The sequence below is a fragment of the Balaenoptera ricei genome, chromosome 3, assembly GCF_028023285.1.
Source record: "Balaenoptera ricei isolate mBalRic1 chromosome 3, mBalRic1.hap2, whole genome shotgun sequence".
Classification (NCBI taxonomy): Eukaryota; Metazoa; Chordata; class Mammalia; order Artiodactyla; family Balaenopteridae; genus Balaenoptera; species Balaenoptera ricei.
Window position 1 is genome coordinate 118,660,911 of NC_082641.1, and position 17,528 is coordinate 118,678,438.

Genomic DNA, 17,528 nt, shown 5'->3' on the forward strand with positions numbered 1-17,528 from the left:
AAGTATATTACAGACGAAGGAGCAAGGTAAAAACCTACAAGACCAAATAAATGAAGACAAAACAGGCCACCTACCTGAAAAAGAATTCAGAGTAATGATAGTAAAGATGATCCAAAATCTTGGAAACAGAATGGAGAAAATACAAGAAACATTTAACAAGGATCTAGAAGAACCAAAGAGAAAACAGTGATGAACAACACAATTACTGAAATTAAAAATACTCTGGAAGAAATCAATAAATAGCAGAATAACTGAGGCAGAAGAATGGATAAGTGAGCTGGAAGATAAAATGGTGGAAATACCTGCCAGAGAGCAGAATAAAGAAAAAAGAATGAAAAGAATTGAGGACAATCTCAGAGACCTCTGCGACAACATTAAACACACCAACATTTGAATTATAGGGGTCCTGGAAGAAGCAGAGAAAAAGAAAGGGGCTGAGAAAACATTTGAAGAGAATATAGTTGAAAACTTCCCTAACATGGGAAAGGAAATAGTCAATCAAGTCCAGAAGGCACAGAGAGTACCATACAGGATAAACCCAAAGAGAAACATGCCAAGACACATATTAATGAAACTATCAAAACTTAAACACAAAGAAAAAATATTAAAAGTAGCAAGGGAAAAGCAACAAATAACATAGAAGGGAATCCCCATAATGTTAACAGCTGATTTTTCAACAGAAAATCTGCAAGACAGAAGGGAGTGGCAGGACATATTAAAAGTGATGAAAGGGAAAAACCTACAACCAAGATTACTCTACGCAGCAAGGATCTCATTCAGATTCGATGGAGAAATTAAAACCTTTACAGATAAGCAAAAGTTAAGAGAATTCAGCACCACCAAACCAGCTTTACAACAATGCTAAAGGAATTTCTCTAAGCAGAAAACACAAGAGAAGGAAAAGACCTACAAAAACAAACCCAAAACAATTAAGAAAATGGTAATAGGAACATACATATCGATAACTACCTTAAATGTAAATGAATTAAATGCTCCAACCAAAAGACATAGACTGGCGGAATGGATACAAAAACAAGACCCGTACATATGCTGTCTACAAGAGACCCACTTCAGACCTAGGGACACATATAGCCTAAAGTGAGGGGATAGAAAAAGATATTCCATGCAAGTGGAAATCAAAAGAAAGCTGGAGTAGCAATCCTCATATCTGACAAAATAGACTTTAAAATAAAGACTATTACAAGAGACAAAGAAGGACACTACATAATGATCAAGGGATCAATCCAAGAAGAAGATATAACAATTGTAAATATTTATGCACCCAACATAGGAGCACCTCAATACATAAGGCAAATACTAACAGCCATAAAAGGGGAAATCGACAGTAACACAATCATTGTAGGGGACTTTAACACCCCACTTTCACCAATGGACAGATCATCCAAAATGAAAATAAATAAGGAAACACAAGCTTTAAATGCTACATTAAACAAGATGGACTTAATTGATATTTATAGGACATTCCATCCAAAAACAACAGAATACACTTTCTTCTCAAGAGCTCATGGAACATTCTCCAGGATAGACCATATTTTGGGTCACAAATCAAGCCTTGATAAGTTTAAGAAAACTGAAATCATATCAAGTATCTTTTCTGACCACAATGCTATGAGATTAGATATCAATTACAGGAAAAAAACTGTAAGAAATACAAACACATGGAGGCTAAAGGATACGCTACTAAATAACCAAGAGATCACTGAAGAAATCAAAGAGGAAATAAAAAAATACCTAGAAACGAATGACTGACAATGAAAACATAACAACCCAAAACCAATGGATGCAGCAAAAGCAGTCTAAGAGGGGAAGTTTATAGCAATACAATCCTACCTCAAGAAACAAGAAACATCTCAAATAAACAACTAACCTTACACCTAAAGCAATTAGAGAAAAACGAACCAAAAAAACCCCCAAAGTTAGCAGAAGGAAAGAAATCATAATGTTCAGATCAGAAATAAATGTAAAAGAAATGAAGGAAACAATAGCAAAGATCAATAAAACTGAAAGGTGGTTCTTGGAGAAGATAAACAAACTTCATAAACCATTAGCTAGACTCATCATGAAAAAAAGGGAGAGGACTCAACTCAACAGAATTAGAAAAGAAAAAGGAGAAATAACAACTGACACTGCAGAAATACAAAGGATCATGAGAGATTACTACAAGCAACTATATGCCAATAAAATGGACAACCTGGAAGAATTGGACAGACTATTAGAAAAGCACAACCTTCTGAGACTGAACTAGGAAGAAATAGAAAATATAAACAGACCAATCACAAGCACTGAAATTGAAACTGTGATTAAAAATCTTCCAACAGACGAAAGCCCAGGACCAGATGGCTTCACAGGCGAATTCTATCAAATATTTAGAGAAGAGCTAACACCTATCCTTCTCAAACTCTTCCAAAATATAGCAGAGGGAGGAACACTCCTAAACTCATTCTACAAGGCCACCATCACCCTGATACCAAAACCAGACAAAGATGTCCCCAAAAAAGAAAACTACAGGCCAATATCTCTGATGAACATAGATGCAAAAATCCTCAACAAAATACTAGCAAACAGAATCCAACAGCACATTAAAAGGATCATACAGTATGACCAAGTGGGGTTTATCCCAGGAATGCAAGCATTTTTCAATATACACAAATCAATCAATGTGATACACCATATTAACAAATGGAAAGATAAAAACCATATGATAAAAGACGCAGAAAAAGCTTTTGACAAAATTCAATACCCATTTATGATAAAAACTCTCCAGAAAGTAGGCATAGAGGGAACCTACTTCAACATAATAAAGGCAATATATGACAAACCCACAGCCAACATCATTCTCAATGGTGAAAAACTGAAACCATTTCCTCTAAGATCAGGAACAAGACAAGGTTGCCCATTCTCACCACTATTATTCAACATAGTTTTGGAAGTCCTATTCACAGCAGTCAGAGAAGAAAAAGAAATAAAAGGAATCCAAATCCAAAAAGAAGAAGTAAAACTGTCACTGTTTGCAGATGACATGATACTATACATAGAGAATCCTAAAGATGCTACCAGAAAACTACTAGAGCTAATGAATGAATTTGGTAAAGTAGCAGGATACAAAATTAATGCACAGAAATCTCTTGCATTTCTATACACTAATGATGAAAATCTGAAAGAGAAATTAAGGAAACACTCCCATTTACCACTGCGACAAAAAGAATAAAATACCTAGGAATAAACCTACCTAAGGAGACAAAAGACCTGTATGCAGAAAACTATAAGACACTGATGAAAGAAATTAAAGATGATACGAACAGATGGAGAGGTATACCATGTTCTTGGATTGGAAGCATCAATATTGTGAAAATGACTATACTACCCAAAGCAATCTACAGATTCAATGCAATCCCTATCAGACTACCAATGGCATTTTTCACAGAACTAGAACAAAAAGTTTCACGATTTATATGGAAACACAAAAGACCCCGAATAGCCAAAGCAATCTTGAGAAAGAAAAACGGAGCTGGAGGAATCAGGTTCCCAGACTTCAGACTATACTACAAAGCTACAGTAATCAAGACAGTATGGTACTGGCACAAAAACAGAAATATAGATCAATGGAACAGGATAGAAAGCCCAGAGATAAACCCACGCACATATGGTCACCTTATCTTTGATAAAGGAGGCAAGAGTATACAATGGAGGGAAGACAGCCTCTTCAATAAGTGGTGCTGGGAAAACTGGACAGCTGCATGTAAAAGAATGAAATTAGAACACTCCCTAACACCATCCACAAAAATAAACTCAAAATGGATTAAAGACCTAAATGTAAGGCCAGACAGTATAAAACTCTTAGAGGAAAACATAGGCAGAAGACTCTATGACATAAATCACAGCAAGATCCTTTTTGACCCACCTCCTAGAGAAATGTAAATAAAAACAAAAATAAACAAATGGGACCTAATGAAACTTAAAAGCTTTTGCACAGCAAAGGAAACCATAAACAAGATGAAAAGACAGCACTCAGAATGGGAGAAAATATTTGCCAAGGAAGCAAATGACAAAGGAGTAATCTCCAAAATATACAAGCAGCTCATGCAGCTCAATATGAAAAAAACATGCAGCTCAATATGAAAAAAACAAACACCCAATCCATAAATGGGCAGAAGACCTAAACAGACATTTCTCCAAAGAAGATATACAGATTGCCAACAAACACATGAAAAGATGCTCTCTCTTTATTTGGCCAAATAGAGAATTCGTGTTTCATTCAATAGACACTACCAAGTACTGAATTCCATTTTGTTCTAGAACTTGTATTATGGAGTAAGTAAAAAATGAAGTAGAATAAAGATGAAAATGAAGTAGAGCAGGAGGAGGAGAAAAAGGAGAAAGAGGAGAGGAGGAAAAGAGGAAGAGGAGAAAATATCCTCTCCTCTCAAGACCTTTTTAAGGGAGAGTCAGCTCACACAGGGTCTTATAGGCCATTATGAACCTCGGACTTTTATTCCAGGTGAAATTGGGAGCAATTGCACGGTTTTCAACACAGGATTGCCATGATCTGACTTACATTTTAAAATGATCGATTTGACTGCTCTCTATAGAATAAACTGTAGATGGATGGGATTGGAAGCAGTTAAACCAATTATGAGATTATTATAGTAATTCAGGTGAGACGGAATGGTGGTCAGGACCAGGCTGGTTTCATGGAGGGGATAGGACAAGGAGTCTGATTCTAAATAAATTTTGAAGTGGGAGCTAACAGGATTTGCCAACATGATTGGATTGGAGTGAAAGAGCCAAGAAAGACTTAGGTTTTGACTTGAACAGCTGGGATAATGGAGTTGCCATTGACTGAGATGCAGAATGCTGTGGGAGAAATATGACTGTGGGGAAAAATCAGTTCAGTTTGGAGTTGTTAAGTTTGAGATATCCACCCAGCATCAAAATGGATATGTCAAGAAGGCAATTGGACACATGAGTTTGGAATTATGAAAGAGATCTGAAGATCTAAATTTGGGAGTTTGTCAGCATATAGGTGATACTTAAAGTCATAAGACTGGCTGAGCTCATAAGGATCTGAGTGTAAGTAAAGAAAAGAAGACCAAAGACTGGGGCACTCTTGTGTTAAGGAGTTGGGCAGAAAGAACTGCCCTTCTAATATTTCTCCTAAATGTGTATTTTCCTGGTATTTTTTTTTTATCAGTGCAGTACCTGAGAGCAAGGGTTTGGGGGTAAGAAAGCCTAGGTTCAACTCCTAGCTCCATTACCTATTAATATGTATGACTTTTGTCCAGTTGCTTTATCCTCAGTCCTTGGTTTTCTCATTTTTGAAGTGGAAATAATAAAGTACCTGATTCATATGTTTGTTATGAGGTTAAATGACATAATGTACATTTAAGGTATTTAGAATGGTGCTTGGCACACAGTAAACACTCAATAAATGTTACCTGGTATTATTAAAGAAAAAAAAAGAAAAGATGCTCAACGTCACTAATCATTAGAGAAATGCAGATCAAAACTACAATGAGGTATCACCTCACACCAGTAGAATGTCCATCATCAAAAAATCTACAAACAATAAATGCTGGAGAGGGTGTGGAAAAAAGGGAACCCTCTTGCACTGTTGGTGGGAATGTACATTGATACAGCCACTATGGAGAACAGTATGGAGGTTTCTTAAGAAACTAAAACTAGAACTACCATATGACCCAGCAATCCCACTACTGGCCATATACCCTGAGAAAACCATAATTCAAAAAGAGTCATGTACCACAATGTTCATTGCTGCACTGTTTACAATAGCCAGGACATGGAAGCATCAACAGATGAATGGATAAAGAAGATGTGGCACATATATACAATGGAATATTACTCAGCCATAAAAAGAAATGAAATTGAGTTATTTGTAGTGAGGTGGATGGACCCATAGTCGGTCATACAGAGTGAAGTAAGTCTGAAAGAGAAAAACAAATACTGTATGCTAACACATATCTTTGGAATCTAAAAAAAAAAAGAAAAGGTTCTGATGAACCTAGGGGCAGAACAGGCATAGAGAATGGACTTGAGGACATGGGGAGGGGCAAGGGTAAGCTGGGACGAAGTGAGACAGTAACATTGACATATATACAATACCAAATGTAAAATAGATAGCTAGTGGGAAGCAGCTGCATAGCACAGGGAGATCAGCTCAGTGCTTTGCGACCACCTAGAGGGGTGGGATAAGGAGGGTGGGAGGGAGACGCAAGAGGGAGGAGATATGGGGATATACGTATGCATATAGCTGATTCACTTTGTTATACAGCAGAAACTAACACAACATTGTAAAGCAATTACATTCCAATAAAGATGTTAAAGGAAAAAATATATAAAAATAAAAAGTAATAATAACAAGGGTTTTCTGTTTCAGCTGGTGAAGCAAACTTATGGTTCTGTGTACCATGCTTTGCTCTAAACCACACAGATAATAGATAAGCTTTTAAAATAGAAAAATTTTAACTGCAAAAACCATAAATGAAACAGACATAAAATGATGAGCAGGGATGAAATCCTTGCATTTCTGAGCTCCCAGATAAGATGGTGGCATTGGTTCCCATTAGTTTGGCTCCTATGGGGTATCAAGAACAAAAGGTTCTCCATGAAAGATAGAGAATAAAAGCCAGGGTCATTGCTTAGAGCCAGGAGCTGGGATGGGCCTGTCTTGTTCATGGAAAAAGGTTAAAAAACCACCAAAAGATTCCTGAAGTTGTACATTGTAGTATGTTTCAGCCCTATGGAGGCTGAAAGGCACAGACTATGTAATAAACCTTATAGCAAACAGGCTCAAGGACGTCAACTGTACTATTTTGGATCAGAAGCCCAAGTAACTATTACAAGACCTGATTCTAGACCACATCTGGGTGGTCTAGGAGGTGAACATCAGTGGGGAGAGGAAGGAAAGAGAATTATATTTTTAAAAAGTACTATTCAAAATAAAAAATTTAAAAAGACACTTGTGAAGACGAATTTGGGATTATACCCACAAAACGGGCAATAAATTATGGAAGAAATAAAACATGAGACTGAAATAAAACAAAACTAGATGGATACATACAGAGCCTACTAGAAATTTTAGAAACAAAACATAGTCATGTAATAAAACTTCAGTAGATGGTATAAAATTTAGTCTGGGAGCTACTGAAGAACAAATTAGTAAATTTGTATATAACTGTGGGATTCATCAATAACAGAACAAAAAGTTACAAACCACCCCAAAACTTAGTGGCATGAAACAACCATTTTATTATTCTCATGGACTCTGAGTCAGGGATTCAGTGAGGGCACAGTGAGGATGCGCTGTCTCTGATCTGTTATCTGAGGCCTCACGTAGAAAGGCTCAAAGATGGGGTTGACATGGTAACTATGGGCTAGTATCATCTGGAGGTGATTTCCCTTACATCACTGATGTTGGCAGTCAACCAGAATACTTGCATGTGCCCTCTCTATATGGCCTGGGCTCCTTTGCAACATGGCGGCTGGGGTCCAAGAGCAAATATCGCTTTCATTATACTTTGTTGACTTTGATCAAGCAGCCAGAGACCAGATTCAAGGTGAAGGGACATAGGTCCTACCTCTTGAATACAGGAGTGTCAAAAAATCTTGGACCGAAGTTTTAAACCAGCCACAGAAAACATAGAACATAGATTGAAAAACCCTAATATATGTTCAATAAAAGAATAGAAAAAGAGAATCGAGGGAAAGGCAGAAAGAGAAAAGATAATACTGATTCTGGTTCTTGCCAAGATGGCAAATTAGCATGGGCTGCAAAAATCCTATTCCAAGATCATAGATCGAAACATTATGAACCTCTCGGGCTTCCCTGGTGGCGCAGTGGTTGAGAGTCTGCCTGCCAATGCAGGGGACACGGGTTCAAGCCCTGGTCCGGGAAGATCCCACATGCCACGGAGCAACTAAGCCTGTGCGCCACAACTACTGAGCCTGCGCGTCTGGAGCCTGTGCTCTGCAACAAGAGAGGCCACGATAGTGAGAGGCCCGCGCACTGCGATGAAGAGTAGCCCCCGCTCACTGCAATTAAAGAAAGCCCACGCACAGCAACGAAGACCCAACGCAGCCAAAAATAAATAAATAAAATAAATTTATAAAAAAACAAAAAAACAAAAACAAACAAACAAAAAACATTATGAACCTCTCAACAAAGAAAAGCCCAGGACCAGTTGGTTTAATGGATGAATTCCACCAAACATTTAAAGAATAATTAATACCAATCTTTCTTAAACTCTTTCAGAAAAATAGAGAACATCTTCAAACTTATTTTATGAGGCCAGCATCACCCTGATACCAAAGCCAAGACACCACAAGAAAAGAAGACTGCAAGCCAATATCCCTGATAAATATACATGCAAATACCCTCAACAAAATACTAGCAAACCAAATTTAATAGCACATTAAAAATAATTATACAGCATGACCAAATGGGATTTATCTCTGGGTTGCAAGGATGCTGCAACATATGCGAATCATGTGATATAGTACAGGAACAGAAGGAAGGACAAAAATCACATGATCATCCTAACAGATGCAGAGAAAGCATTTGACAAAATTTAACACCCTTTTATGATAAAAACTCTCAACAAATTAAGTATATAAGGAACTCACCTCAGTACAGTAAAGGTCATATATGAAAAGCCCACAGCTAACATCATACAAAATGATGAAAAGCTGAAAGCTTTTCCTCTAAGATCAGGAATAAGGCAAAGATGTCCACTCTCACCACTTTATTAAATATAGTACTGGAAGTACTAGCCAAGACAATTTGGTAAAAAAAAAGAAATAAAAGGCATTCAAATCAGAAAGAAAGAAGTAAAATTATCTCTGTTTGCAGATGACATGATCTTATGTATAGAAAACCCTAGAGACTCCACATTAAAAAAAAATGTTAGAACTAACAAATGAAATCAGTAAAGTTGCTGGATACAAAATTAATGTACAAAAAATCAGTTGCATTTCTATATGCTAACAAACTATCTGAAAAGGAAATGAAGAAAACAATACCATTTACATTAACATCAAAAATAATAAAATACTTAGGAGCAAACTTAACAAGGAGGCGAAAGACTTTGACATGGAAAACTGTAAAACACAATTGAAAAAAAAATCAAAACAACAAAAATAAATGGAAAAACACCTGGTGTGCATGTATGGGAAAATTAATATTGTCAAAACGTCCATTTTACCTAAAGCAATCTACAGATTCAGTATAGATCTATCAAAATCCTAATAGCATTTTTTCAGAAATACACAATCCTAAAATTAACATGGAACCACAAAACACCCCAAATAGCCAAAGCAATTTTGAGCAGGAAAAATAAAACTGGAGGCATCCTGATTTCAAAATATAGTTCAAAGCCACAGTAATGGAAACAGTGTGATACTGGCATAAAAACAGATGTATTAACCAATAGAACAGAACAGAGAACCCAGAAATGAAACTATTCATACATGGTCAATTGATCTTTGACAAGGGTGCCAAGAATACTCAATGGGGAAAGGACAGTCTCTTCAATAAACGGTGTTGGGAAAACTGGATATCCACATGCAAAAGAATGAAATTGGGACCTCATATTACACCACTAAAAAATTACCTCAAAACAGGTAAAGACTTAAATATAAGAACTGAACTAGAACTCCTAGAAGAAAACCTAGGGAAAAGCTTCTTGACATTGGCCTTGGCAATGATTTCTTGGATATAATACCAAAAGCAAAGGCAGTGTGGAGACTTGAATCATAAGCAGTTAACTACACTGATATAAAGCTTTCCCTAAATGATAGGAGTGGCTCACTGTGATTTATGCTGAAAACCTTTCCTTTCTGGAGTCTGGAATTTTGGCCCAAGCCAGGTAGAGGGTAGCTAAATGACCAGGCCCCAGTAAAAACCTTGGTCTCTGAGTTTCTAGTGAGCTTCTCTGGTAGACAGCATTTCCCACATGTTGTCATAGTTCATCACTGGAGGAATCAAGTATGCCCTGTGTAACTCCACAGGGAGAGAATTTTTAGAAACTTGTGCCTGATTTCCTCCAGACTTCACCCATGTCCCTTTACTCTTTGCTGATTTAGCTGTGTTTTCTTTTTTCTTCTAATATGTCTTAGTTGTAAGTAAAACTGTATGCTGAGTCCTGTGACTCCTACTAACAAATCATCAAAGGGTGATCTTGGGGGTACCTGATGCACCCCTCAACTCATTTTATGATACTAAAACTGGTCAAGAGAAATAAAAAAGAAAAATTATTTCCCAATATCACTATCAACAGATACAAAAATTCTAAATATTGGCAAAACTAATCCCAATCTCTCGGTCACTCTACCCCCTCCTATTGACTCTCTCCCTCCACCATTCCCAACCGCCTTTCTTTATAGATGGATAGAATGACTATATTGAGAAAATAGCAATGATTAAACATTAGCTTATAAGACTTCGACTTCCAGGAAGATGGAATAAATCTACTTTTCCCCATACTTCTTGATAAGTACAACTAAGAACTTTTCAAATTATATATAAAACAAACATAAAAATTTGTAAGGTAGAGAGAAGAGGGCAGACCAGCTAGGGATCTAGGAACTGGAACAACAACACAGTTGTGAGTTTCTTACTTTTTTCCCCCTCATATATCTCACACTTGGAGTTTAAGAAGCTGACAATCCAGAAATGCCAATAGTCATAGGCAAAAAAAGCCTCAAAAAAAACCCAACAAAGAACCCAACCCTACTCTACCCAATGGATCAGGAAAGGGGAAGCCTAGCAAGACATAAAACTTTTAGATAATAATTGTTTTACTCTGGACAAACAACACAGAAAAAAAATAATAGTCCCCCTACCACCCATGCCAGCAAAGCTGAGTGGGAAGGCTTGTCTTTCACACACTTGTGTAACAAGTCTCCCCACTCCTATCCCCTACCTGCCATGGTATCAGTGGAGAAAATGTGGGAAGCTGGAACTCCCACCCACCCATGGTAATGAGTAGCTCACCTCTTCAGATGTCAACAGAGGCCAAGTGGGGAACCTGGACTTCCAACTCTCCCTGGCAATAATGAGTCAGCTTTCTCTCTTCCTCTACCAGAGCAGTGTCAGAGAAAGCCAGTTAATACAGAAGGCTTAAATTAAATTCAGAGTCTCAGAACATAATAAAAGCAGAATTATACTCTTTTCAAATGCTTACAGAACTTATACCAAGATAGACTATGTCCTAGGCCATAAAACAAACCCCAACAAATTTTAAAAAATTAAAATGATATAGAAGTTACTCTGCAACCATAATGGAAGCAAATTAGAAATGAATAAATAATAGAAGGATAAGATGAAAAGCTCCAACACAGTTGCAAACTAAATAACAAACATCTTAATAATCTATACGTCAAGGAGTAAGTCTCAAGGGAAGTCTTAAAATGCAATGAATTGAATGAATATGAAAATACAGCATATCAAAATTTGTGGACAACAGTGAAAACTGTGCTAAGAGGGAAATTTATAGTACTAAATACATATATTTGGATAAAGGAAAGGTCTCAAATCAAAAATCCTAGGAGGATTGGCCAAGACGGCAGAGTAGAAAGACCCTCAGCTCACTTCCTCTCACAGGCACACCAAAATCACAACCATTTCATCGAACAAGCAATCGATGAAAAAGACGGGAACCTATCAAAAAAGATTTTCTACAACTTAAGACATAAAGAAGGAACCAAAACAAGATGAGTAGAAGGGGCAGACTGGAGATACAGTCCAGTCCCATTCTGCTGGGTGGGTGAACCACAAACTGAAGAATAATTACATTGCAGAGGTTCTGTCAAAGGAGTGAGAAATCTGAGCCCCATGACAGGCTTCCCAGCCTGGGGGCCCTGCACCAGGAAGATGAGCATTTGGCTTTGAAGGCCAGTGGGGCCTACTTTCAGTAGTCCCAGAGGGCTGGGGAAATAGAGACTTCACTCTTAAAGGGAGCACACAAAATCTGACATGCTCCAGTACCCAGGGCAGAAGCTATAATTTGAGAGGAGCCTGGGTCAGACCTACCTGCTGATCTCAGAGGGTCTCCCAGAGAGGCAGGAGGCAACTACAGCTCACCCTGGGAACACAGACACTGGCAGCAGCCATTCTGGGGAGCTCCTTCTACCATGTGGACACTGGTGTTGGCAAGTGCCGTTGTAGAATCCTCCCTTTAGCTCATAAGCACCAAGACCTGGCCCCACCCAACAGCACATAGGTGCCAGTGCTAGGATGCCTCAGGCCAAGCAACTAACTGGGCAGGGACAGAGCCACACCCATCAGCAGACAGGCTGCCTTAAGACCCCTGAGCCCACAGTCACCTCTGGACATGGCCCTGCCCACCAGAGGGCCCAGGACCCAGCTCCAAACACCAGTGGGCAGGCACCAGTCCCAGAATCCCCTAGTCCCTGGTCCTGACCTCCACGGAGCCTGTTCTAGCCTCTGGACCAGCCTCACCCACCAGGGGGCAGATACCAGACTCAAGAAAACCATAATCCCCAAACCTGAGAACCCAGCCTGCCCATCAGCAGGCCAGACCCTGCCCTGGGACCAGCTGGGCCACAGCCTTGTCCACTAGGAGGCCAGCACAAACTTCAGGATACCCAGGACCTTGTACCCAACTCTGTCAGGAACCACCCCCCCCCATCAGCAATCAGATACCAGCTCTAGAACACTTGGGTCCTGCTACCAGAACCCAGGACCTGCCTCTGCCCACCAGTAGGCCAGCACTAACCCCAGGACCTGGCTTCACCCACCAATGTGCAGACAGCAGCCCCAGAGTCTTCAGGATCCTGACTCTGCCCACCAGTGAGTGATCATAAGCCCCAGGGCCCCCTGGGGCTCCGCAATCAGCCACTTTGTGACCCGGTCCCACCAACCAGCAGTCAGCAGCCTCCACATAAGGCAGGGTCTGGCAACCAACCAGACTGGGAACCAACCAAGCCTAGCATACCACCCATATAGCCTGCCACAAGAGAAGGACCCACATGGCCATCATAGGGGGAACCCCTAGAACATATAGCTTGGGTGACCAGAGGGGCATGTGCTGCTGGGACACATAGGACATATCCTACAAAAGGCCACTTCTCCAAGGTCGGGAAATATAACCAACCTACCACATACATAAAAATAAAAACAGCAATTTAGGGAAAATGAGGTGACAGAGAAACATGTTCCAGAGAAAAGAACAAGATAAAACCCCAGAAGAAGAACTAAGTGAAGTAAAGATAGGCAATCTAACCAAAAAAAAGTACAGGGTAGTGATCGTAAAGTTGATCAAAGAACTCGGGAGAAGAATGGCTGCACAGAGTGAGAAGTTAGAAGTTTTTAACAAGGAGTTAGAAAATATAAAGAACAACCACACAGAAATCAAGAATACAATAACTGAAATAAAAAATACAGTAGAAGGAATCAACAGGAGACTAAATGATACAGAGGAACAGATCAGCAAGCTAGATGGAGTAGTGGAAATCACTGAAGCTGAACAGAAGAAAAAAAAGAATGAAAAGAAATGAAGACAATTTAAAAGACCTCTGGCACAACACCAAGCACTCACATTACAGGGGTACGAGAAGGAGAAGAGAGAGAAAAAGGGGGCTGAGAACATATTCGAAGACATAATAGCTGAAAACTTCCCTAACCGGGAAAGGAAACAGACATCCAAGTCCAGAAGGTGCAGAGAGTTCTGTACAGTATTAACACAAAGAGGAACACGCCAAGACACTGTACTTAAAATGACAAAAGTTAAAGAGAGTAGTAAAAGCAGCAAGGAAAAAGCAACAAATAACTCTCACAGGGGACCACCATAAGGCTACCAGCTGATTTTTCAGCAGAAATTGAAGGGAGTGGCACAATATATTTAAACTGATGAAACAGAAAAATCAACAACCAAGAATACTCTACCCAGCAAGGCTCTCATTCAGAGTTGATGGAGAGACCAAAAACCTTAAAGACAGGCAAAAACTAGAGTTCACCACCACCAAACCAGCTTAACAAGAAATGTTAAAGGAAATTCTTCAATCAAAAAAGAAAGGGTCACAAATAGGAACATGGATATTACAAACTGAAAAAGTTCATTAGTAAAGGCAAACATACAGTAAAGGTAGAAAATCATCCCTGCAAAAAGTTAGTAGGACATTAGTAACAGGGTTAAAAAACAAAAGAAGTGGGGCTTCCCTGGTGGCGCAGTGGTTGAGAGTCTGCCTGCCAATGCAGGGGACAGGGGTTTGAGCCCTGGTCTGGGAAGATCCCACATGCCATGGAGCAACTGGGCCTGTGAGCCACAATTACTGAGCCTGCGCGTCTGGAGCATGTGCTCCGCAACAAGAGAGGCCGCGATAGTGAGAGGCCCGTGCACCGCGATGAAGAGTGGCCCCCGCTTGACACAACTAGAGAAAGCCCTCGCAGAGAAACGAAGACCCAACACAGCCATAAATAAAAATAAATAAATTAAATCCTATGGATTTAAAAAAAAACACAAAAGAAGTAAAACCATCTATATCCACGATAAGCAGTTAAGGAATACACGAAACAACTTGATATAAAATATATGAAAAACAGTAATCATGAGGGGAGAGTACAAATGCAGGGTGTTAAAAGGCAATTGAAAGTAGGACATAAGCAACTTGAAATAATCACGTATATATATATGAATTGCTTTATAAAAACCCCATGGTAATCACAAACCAAAAATCTATAAGAGATACACATATAAAAGGAAAAAAAAATCCAAACATAACACTAAAGACACACATCAAATCACAGGAGAAAAAAAGAAGAAAGAAATAAAAAAATACCTACAAAAAAAATTCAAAACAATTAACAAAATGAGAATAAGGTCATAAAACTGAATATCAAAAAAATTTTTGAAAAATGAGCAGAAGGCCAAAAGACATGTCTCAAAAGAAGAGATACAGATAACCAAAATGCACATAAAAAGATTCTCAACATACTAATTATTAGAGAAATGCATCAAAACTACAAAGCGGTACCACCTAACATTAGTCAGAATAGCCATCACTAAAAAGCCTACAAAGAACAAATGCTGGAGAGGGTGTGAGAAAAGGGAACCCTCCTACACTATTGGTGGGAATGTAAATGGGTGTGGCCACTAGGGGGAACAGTAAATACGGTCCCCCAAAAAGTACCAAAGGAGTTACATTATGATCCAGCAATCCCACTCCTTGGCATATATCCAGACAAAAATATCATTCAAAGAGATACATGCACTGCTATGTTCACAGCAGCACTATTCACAAGCCAAGACATGGGAACAACCTGAATGTCCATGGACAGATGAAGGAATCAAGAAGATGTGGTACATGTATACAATGGAGTAGTACTCAGCCATAAAAAAGAATGAAACACTGCCATTTGCAGCAACCTGGAAGGACCTAGAGATTATCACACTAAATTCAGGAAGTTAAAAAGAGAAAGACAATACCATATGATATCACTTATATGTGGAATCAGAAATAGGACACAAATGAACTTACCTACACAACAGAAACAGGCTCAGAGACATAAACAACAGACCAGTGGTTGCCAAGGGGGAGAAGGATGGGGGAGGGATGGATTGGGAGTCTGGGATTAGCAGATGTAAACTATTACATAGAGAATGGTAGACAACTAGGTCCTTCTGTATACCACAGGCAACTATAAACAACATCCTGTGATACTCTGTAACAGAAAGGAATATGAAAAAGAATCTTTATATATTTAATCTAAATACTGTGCTGCAGAGTGGGAAATTAACACAACCCTGCAAATCAAATATACTTCAATAAAATAAATAAATAAATAAAAACACGGCGTGGTATTGGCACAAAAACAGACATATAGATTAAGGGACCCCAATAAGGAACCCAGAAAAAAATCCACACACCGACGGTCAATTAATCTTTGATGAAGGAGGAAGTATATAATATAGACAGTCTCTTCAGAAAGTGGTATAGGGAAAGATAAACGCCACATGTAAATCAATGAAGACAGAACACTCCCTCCCACCGTGCACAAAAATAAACTCAAAATGGCTTAAAGACTTAAATATAAAGACATGACACCATAAAACACCTAGAAGAAATCCTAGGCAAAACATCCTCTGACAAAAATCCTAGCAATATGTTTTTAGATCAGCTGGCCAACTAAAAAGAATTAAAAGCAAAAATAAACAAATGGGACTAATCAACATTATAAGCGCTTGCACAGCAAAGGAAAGCATCGACAAAACAAAACAAAGAACCTACGGAATGAAAGAAAATGTTTTCACACGATGAGACCAACAAGGGTTTAACTTCTAAAATATACAAACAGCTCATACAACTCAATACAAACCAACAAACAAACCAAACAACCATTCCAAAAATGGGCAGAAGACTTAAATAGAGATTTCTTCAAAGAAGACATCCAGACGGCCAATGGACACATGAAAAATGCTCAGCATTGCTGATTATTAGAGAAATGCAAATCAAACCTACAAAGTGGTACCACCTCACACCAGTCAGAATGGCCATCACTAAAAAGCCTACAAAGAACAAATGCTGGAGAGGGTGCGAGAAAAGGGAACCCTCCTACGCTACTTGTGGGAATGTAAATGGGTGTAGCCACTAGGGTAAACAGTAAGCAGCGTCCCCCAAAAAGTACAAAAAGAGCTACATTATGATCCAACAATCGTATTCCTTGGCATATATCCAGACAAAATTATCATTCAAAGAGATACATGCACCCCTATGTTCACAGCAGCACTACTCACAAGCCAAGACATGGGAATAACCTAAATGTCCATCGACAGATGAATGGATCAAGAAGATGTGGTACATGTATACAATGGAGTAGTACTCAGCCATAAAAAATAATGCAATAATGCCATTTGCAGCAACCTGGAAGGACCTAGAGATTATCATACTACATGCAGGAAGTCAAAAAGAGAAAGACAAATACCACGTGATATTACTTATACATGGAATCAGAAATAGGACACAAATGAACTTACCTACACAACAGAAACAGACTCAAAGACATAGAAAACAGACCTGTGGTGGCCAGGGGGGAGAGGAACTGGGAGAGGGATGGATGGGAAGTTTGGGATTAGCAGATGCAAACTATTCTATAGAGAATAAATAAACAACAAGGTCCTATTGTATAGCACAGGGAAGTACATTCGATATCCTCTGATAAACTGTACTAAAAAAGAATGTGGAAAGAATCTATATATATGTAAAACTGAATCACTGTGCTGTACAGCAGAAATTAACAAAGCACTGTAAATGAACTATACTTCAATAAAATAAATCAAAAAAAACATAGTGTGGTATAGGCACAAAAACAGATACATACATCACTGTAACAGATTAAGGAGCCCAAAACTAAATCCACAGACCAATGGACGATTAATCTTCCATGAAGGAGGCAAGTATATACAATGCGGAAAAGAAAGTCTCTTCAGCAAGTGGTACTGGGAATGAGGACAGACACATGAAACTCAATGAAG